At 33.9% G+C, this 8,233-nt stretch overlaps 1 long non-coding RNA gene across 1 annotated transcript; it reads right to left on the reverse strand.

The window, feature by feature from the left end:
* Window positions 1-6,636: 6,636 nt before the first annotated feature.
* LOC149930876 (uncharacterized) lies at window positions 6,637-7,972 on the reverse strand. The gene is made up of 4 exons (XR_016473942.1): window positions 7,738-7,972; window positions 7,197-7,678; window positions 6,788-7,069; window positions 6,637-6,707 (listed from the first exon to the last, which is right to left on the reverse strand). It is a non-coding gene; the product is annotated as an uncharacterized LOC149930876 (long non-coding RNA).
* Between the last annotated feature and the right edge of the window lie 261 nt (window positions 7,973-8,233).

Genomic DNA, 8,233 nt, shown 5'->3' on the forward strand with positions numbered 1-8,233 from the left:
ATAACAAAAGTATAGACTAGAGTGACTTTGTATAGGAATTTATCTAGCCATTTAACTGAGTGGTTGGATTTGAAATGGGCAAAATATCAAAATTATAGGATTTTATAGGACTTTTTAGGGATTTTGCTAAAAATATAGGATGTTATAGGACATTTTTGAAAATATAGGATTTTATAGGAATTATAGGACCTCTGGGGGCCCTGTGCATGTAGTCATTATACTTGACGCGTTATATATATATTAACTTAATAAGTTAATTAGTTTTCAATTATTTATATTTACCAATATAATATAACAACTATAAATAGTTACTTCTTCAATTGTAAATTAATTGGGCTAGTTTGAAGCCTCTCTATCGTTTTCATAAAACGCGAAATTTCGCTCAAAGTACGTGTTTAGCCTCTAAACTATTTAGTTAATATTATTTAGTGCTGGAATCTAAAGGAATAGTAAATTTTCCACAGAAAGGGTGAAATTTCACGATTTACGGAAACGATAGAAATTTTATCCAACTAACCCAACTAACTATGGTAATTAGAGATCCTAAGACTCTATTAATTGCAGATTTAAGCTAACCCGCGAAACGAAAATTTTGAAAATTTGGCGGGAATTTTGAATTCTAATGGTTAAACCGCTTTAAAATGAATAATATTGAATGTAAAACTAAATAAATCACGTCTAGTCTACTGGTTTGAGATGAAACTATAACCGAAATCTAAAAAAAATAAGAAAAAATTCTAAAACGCGAAGAATGAAAATATTTGAGGATCGAACATTTTTATTTGTAAAACCTCTAATCCTGTTATGTTTGTTGTTAAAAGTTCAAAATACGAGTTCGGGCTTAAACTATTTTTATTTAAATATCTTCGGTTTTTTATCGATACTAATCCCAGTTTGAGTTTAATTTAGATAATATATCGAAAAATTAAGCCAATTTAAGTCGTTAATCATAGTTTTTAAACACATACATTTTCCGAATTCAAATTTCCCGCCGACATTTTAAATTTTAAAATCGCGCCTAAACTTAATTTGACGATTAAATGCTTTTCTTTGTATATAAATTTAACTACTTCATTAACGCGCCTCAAAATTTCGTTTATGAATGCTAAGCTAAGTTAATTGAGGCTTTAATTCACATTTAGAGAAATCTACAATTTTGAATTATTAGGCGGGAATTTGAAATAACTTGTTTATAAGCTAGCAGTAATTTGTTTTATATTTAGTTCTGTTTAGTCGCCTTTCGGTAGTTAAAGTTAAGATATTCTGAAGAATACGGAAGCATTATAAACAAAAATAAACAGTAATATTATAAATGAGGATTAATTACAAATTTTAGAGATCCTTAAGCTTAAATTTAAATTATTTCATCAGGAAGAGCATACCATCGGGAAAATAATAATAAGTGTTTCTTCAAACATCATGTATATTTACATGAGCAATATGTAGTCCTTTCGGTTTTGTTCATCAACACGAACAAGCTGCTACAGTACCAGTCTTCAATATATTGAAAAACATCGATGTTTTGCCTTTATATAGGAACAAGTACTACCAGCAACTTTGACCCATATTGGGAGTAATTTCATCCATGGAAAATTCCAAGCCCTTCGTTATATATCATGGGTTAAACAAACCAAAGTTCTCTGATTTGTATTTGTCGTCATTTGTAACAGAGGCTAACGTTCTGATAGATAGTGGACTTATAATAGACGTTGTGCAAAAATGAAATGAAATATTTGGGTTTATTTGCGATACCCTGGCAAGGGCATTTATTTGTAAAGTGAAAGGCCATAATGGGTACTTTGGTTGCGACAAATGCATCCTGGCAGGGTTAAGACGTAGAAAATGGCACTGCTTCCCTTCAGTTGAATTTGAGTTACGAACTTACCTTAATTTTAGAAATAAATTTCAAGAAGGACAGCACCACGGATCTAGTATTTTGGAAAAACTAACTAACATTGAAAAAAAGGCCAACACCCGCTCCATATTGGTGCATGCTAAAACCAATTTAAATTATTTAACCTTAAGTGTAAATGTACGTATAACCTACGCATTGTAACCCGGCCACCTGAATTAATGGCTTCAAAAGTTGCTTGACGACTTAGGCCTAAGGTGGTGCCTTGGGTATTAGCCTAGCTGATTATTATTATTTATTATTATGTTGCTGAAGCTTTTATATAACCATCCGCACAAATTAAGTAAAAATAGATTCTGCAATCTCATCAAATATGGAGTTTGTATCAATCAACGAATATCCTGTTCACCATGTTCAGTTTGACCAACGTAAACTTAATGACGACGAACCACCACCGAGAGAAATTATTTGTTGTCATTTAAATGGAAAAGAATTTTCTTTTGAAGTTGATTCTGGCTCTGAGGAGAAATACATTCGTATTCCAAACACGACAGGTATTGAGCCATTCTCAAAGACGTTAAGGTCAGTTACTGGGGAGTTTCTGGATGTATTAGGAAAAAGCACGGTCTATGTTGAATACGACAATAAAGAAGAAACATTACCACTTTTGGTTATACGCCACAATCAGGAAAATCTTTACGGAAGGACATGGTTATATTCCAAACTCGATGTGATACCATCTGTATTAAGAAAACACGAGCGTATTAACGTAGTAACAGCTCCACAACAACGTTTCTTAGTAGATATTCTTCACAAACAAACAGAATTATTCTCTGAAGTGACGTTAGGAGAACTAAAGGGAGTCGAAGTACGATTTTTGTTAAAAAAAGGATCTTATGCCAAAATTTTGTCACGCCAGGCCAATTCCGTATGAAGGAAGTTGTGGAAACAGAAATACGATGATTGGGATCTTTAGGTATCATCATCAAAAGTGTTTCACATTCAGCATTCGCTGCCGTTGCCAATAAGGGAGGAGGCTTCAAGTCCATTACCAGCAGAGTACGTGTTTATGGTGGAGTCTATCGACAATACGCACATACAACTTTTGGGAGAATCTACAAAAGATGATACCACATTGCAGCTGCATGACAGAAGGATGGCCTAGGAAATTCATGAATAGTAATCCTAAATTAATCCCATATCATTGCAGGCGTACTGATCTTTTCAACATCAACGAAATTAATTGTGATGGGAAACCAGGTAGTAATTCCTGACAAACATCGAAAAGAATTTATACAGGAATTACACAGCTCACATCAGGGTATAGTAGCCATGAAAGAGGTGGCTCGGTTAAAAGTATGGTGGCCAAACATAGATATTGACCTTGAAACAACTACAAAAGAATGTAAAGTATGCCAACATGTGCTTCAATGCCACCAGCAAGATACAAGGCTTGGCCGGAAGCAGAAGTTCCATGGCAGCGGGTGCATTGCGGGACCTATAGAAAATAGGTATCTATTGATTACAGTTGATTCAAATTCCAAATGGATGGAAGTTGACATAACCAGATCAACATCATCAAGCGCAGTGATTCATGTAATCACGTATTTTTATTGTTACTAATTTAATAAAGCTTCCCTTTATGATTGTAGTGAGAGTTAAATTAATTAAGACATTACACAATCCTATGGAAAGAAGCCAAATTAGTCCCTATCTTTAAGTCAATCTAGGAAAGATGAAAATCCCAACTCATATATATAGAGCTATCTCTATTCTACAATACTTATCAAAAATTCCTGAAAAAATAGCGAACGACCAACTGTTAACCTGTGATACAAAATGATATGCTTCATATGGTAATCAATCTGGTTTTATCCCTATGCTATCAACTATTTCATGTATAACCTAATTTATACGAGAACTTACAAAAAGAGTTAGATAGGAATAAATTTGTTAGTATTGTTTTTCTGGACTTATCAAAACCTTTTGATTGTGTAAATCACAAGAAGTTTTTAAGTTTAATTAATTAATGTAATGTGTCTCCTGACGTCTCAAAAAGGCTCAAATCATATTTATCAAATAGAAAGCAGGCTGTCAGTATAAACGGAATTAAATCTAATAAGATTATTATAATCTCAGGTGTCCGACAGGGAAGAATTCTTGGCCTCTTACTTTTTAATATCTATACTAAATCCTGTATAAATGTTTAAAATCCTCAACATCTTTCGAGTATGCGGATGATAATTCACTACTCGCCTCTGACGAGTTAGTTGATACTGCTCTATTGAAACTACAAGATGATTTTAAGTCTCTTGGTAAAGAACTCGATCAACTGAGTTTAAACCTAAGCTTAACAAAGACTGTATTAATTTTATTTTCTCCCTTAAAAAATACTGAAAAATTAAAAAGCATAACCCAGTTGATAAAATTAAATACTTATATATTTGGATGAAAATATGACTTGGAAACCCCATGTAGAATATACTATCGCGAAATTAAAGCCAAGAAATCTGGTGCTTATACCAACTACTACACAACCTTAAACTCGAGTCAGCTATTCAAGTATATAATGTGATAATTCAACCAGTTTTTGACTATGGGTCAATCTTTTATAACATGTGTACGAATAGCCACTTAAAAAAACTTCAAACATGTGTACCAAAATAATTCAACATAAAAGTAAATATGACTCTGCAACAACATCAATTAATGAATTGGGTTGGCTAACATTAAAACACCGTTACGACCTTAATTTACTTATAAGTATAAGGTTGACAATATTATTTTTCCAGACAATATTTTAGCTATCTTTAATGACGCTTGTTCACATATTTAGGAAAACAAATATGGAATAAATTACCAACCAAACTAAAAATTATTACTAGTCTGAACTATTAAAACTGAAATAACTAAATATGTAAAAAGTACTTGATTGCCCATTTCAGGTAATTTATATAGTAATTTAATATGTACGGGACCTCATTGTAAAATAGTTTTAAACTGAACTGAGATTTCCTTTTTGCCAAGGCAAATAAAGACATTATTATTATTATTATTTCGTAAGAGCTTTGCAGGCAACCAATAAGTCATAGTTTATACAAACAGTTATGAAATGTATTAAATATGTAAAATTAAATTATAAAATAAACGTAAAAAATAAAAACTATAATACTAATCCCCTTCAAATGTTCTAATAATATCCAAATATGTCCAAGGGACCCTAGAATATATGGATATTCAAAGAATATCCCGAACATATCTAAAAAACACTTCCAAATCCATTTTTATTTATGATATCATAAGGTCCTTATGATAGACTTATGATGATATCCAATGGACATCCAAAAATCATGAGAAGTAATTCATTAGCTGCTGGAATTTAATCTGCTAAGTAGGCAATAAATTAAATTTACACTTGACTATAAACCTGATGAAGGTTACCAGCAGTCTGCAGTGAATGATGTAAAGAAAACAATATCAGAAAAAATGTATGATTTAAGGCCTTTAAAAAAAGTTTTAAAAGAAAAAAAATAAATACATGACTTTATAAATTTTAAATACAATTCATTTACAGGAACTAAGCGAAATGCACGTTCAAACATGAATTTCTGGTATTAATGAATTGGCAGGGATAGTTAGAGGATATTGTAAGGATAGGGGAAAGTAAGATAAAACCTTTAAGAGCGTGTACCAGTGAATATAATACCATTAGAGGTAGTCAATATCCAAAAAAAAACATATGGCACCATGTGGGAAAAAACTACTGTTATTTTTGTAAGGGGGATCCAATATAATTTAGTGATAGGCTGGGAACCGTGTAAATACCTTAAAGAATAAGTGACTCAGGAATGTCATCAAGAGGTGTAATGTCTCCAGTTAAAATGGTATTCCACAACTGACGATTATCTATTGACATGTGTTTCCCCACCAATGTAATTGTAAAAGTAGCGTATTACAGTTTTTAGGAAAAATTGAGGATCTCTGCAGATCCGCATAAAAAATAAACCAATTTTAAATCCTCAAAAAGTATATTACTAAATATTTTTACTTAAAACTTAATAAATAAAGACCAATTTGAAGTAAAGCATAGGGTTCATAATAAAACATAAGATTTAATTCAGAGAGATTAAGATTTATTCATTGGTATAAGGTATATTTACAACTGTGCCAAATATATAAATAAACAATTGTAAAAAACTAGTCCAAGTTTTTTATTATACCATACACATTTATTTTTTGGGATTTTAATTCCTTATCCAATAGTAGAAAGTTGTTGGTTGCAATCTCAGTGTCTGGAAATTCATAAAGGGGAAAAAACTTGGACATCACCTGCTTGAACACCTCAGAAGTTGTGCAGATACCGTATGGCCAAATGGGGTAGTAAAAGTACATAAGTATGAGCTAGCATTGGTTATAAGTCATTCTACTTGCCAGAAGGCGTTTTTGGCCGAGGGGTAAGACAGTCTCAGATAATCTGTACACTGAGTTCGTGCATTTAGCACTGTTAGAGGTACATATTTTCAAGAGTTCGCGAGTTCCATTTAGCACTGTCAAAGGTACGGCAGTGTACACCGAGTTCGCAGAGTGTCTTACCCCTCGTTTTTGGTATCCAAGACAGAAAAAAATTACCTTCCATGTAAATGTGTGAAGATCAGTTGGGCAGTGTTGATTAGCCAGGTATGTTGTCTTATGGCCGGATTCAATTTTTGTCGATCAAGGCCAATGCCTATGCCTCCCTTCGGATGTACCCAGTCTGTTGGGCCTTGCACTGAGGTAATTATGCCTTCGGTGAACATCCTTTGAAGTTCATTGTACACCCGTTGTTGTTAAGTGTATGGGAGTTTATGAGGTGTGGCTACAAAAGGTAGTATTGCATTAGATATTAGTTCAATGTTATATCTTACTGGGAGTTTTCCGATTCGATCAAAAACTTACGGGTATAATTGGTGTATAATTTCCGTTAGGTCTTCCTGCATTGATGCGTCTTTGGTAATTGTTTCATGTAGATGGAGGGATATACAGTCGTAATAGTGATTTCTTTATCAGCTGTACTAGTTTGAGAATTTCCCAGTGATATGGCACCCAGTATCAGGGTCATACTGCTTGTAGTAACATAAAAGTATTAAACACTTAGTTTTCGCAAAGGAGGCACACTGAATCTCTGCTGCACATAGTATTGGAACACTGACCGGTAAATGCTATAATTCTGCATGTTGGCTGCTTAAGAGTTGGTTTGACAGTGATGTAATTTATTATTTTACCTTTTATTCTAGTTACTTAATTTAACTGTGCTTGATAGCTTAAATACATTTTACTTTAATAATAACATAGATTATTCTTTTACCTTCTCTTCTGGTTACAATTACATGTCTGTTCTTTTTTCATACTTCTTTCGCCCCATCTGGTGGCTTAATATACAACAGCCGGGTAAAGCAACATAGGGATGAGAGTTAAATTGTTAACTTGTGAGCCTGAATCCAATTTAAATTAAATTTTCTCGTTATAAATATAAATTGGTTCATAACACTCATCAGAGATGACTAAAGATGCATTTCCTGGTAATTTGTGTGGAGAGCCATTATAGTATGCAGTGATAGGTCTGAGTATTCTATATCCTGTACTACAGAAGGGGTTTCCCAAAAATTAGAGTACCCATATCGGTGATCCTAGTTGTAGGGTGGAGGTTGGCAAAGGTTGTTCCACATCCAGGTTGGTGACAGACAAACGGTGTTCCATATCCTCTGCGGTATATGTGGAAAAATAAGTTCAGTATCATACTTCAAATAATGCGATGATAATTCTTCGGCATTCCTTCAGTCTGAAGAGCTGCAAGAAATTGTGATGAATTAGATCGACACAGGCTTGCCCAGTGCCCTCGTTTTTACCGTTGTGACAGATGGAATCCGTGGCTGGGCATCTAGTCTGGCGAAAGTGCAGCAGTCCAGTTTGGGCAATGGTTGTGATGATTAGCTGGAGGGAGATATCTTGAAGGTCTTGATGGAGGAATGGTCTTCGTGAGTGTTGAAAACCGTGTCTAGTTCTGTAAGGATGGCACTATCCTCGCCCAGAGACGGAAGCTGGACCACACAGATGAACAGTAGCTGGAGCTTGAGGGGTGTATTGTTGTCAAATGTGGTGTCCTCGGTTTAAAGCAATAGAACTATGTGAAATAAAGTTATCTTAATTGTGTATGAGATCAGCGTGTGCAATAGCTGTTTCATCCTGTTAGCACACAGTTATTGCTTGAGCAAGGGCTAAATTCTGCTTGGCCCAAAGAGTTTTCCAAAGTTCAGAATGGTTAATGCCTGCAAGGATTTGGTAACGTACTAGTGAATCAAACAGTTGGGCGAAACCACAGTTCTTTGCTTGAGAATGTATATC

Source organism: Leiobunum rupestre, chromosome 9 (genome assembly GCF_980474605.1).
Source record: "Leiobunum rupestre chromosome 9, qqLeiRupe1.1.hap1, whole genome shotgun sequence".
In the NCBI taxonomy this organism is placed as follows: Eukaryota; Metazoa; Arthropoda; class Arachnida; order Opiliones; family Sclerosomatidae; genus Leiobunum; species Leiobunum rupestre.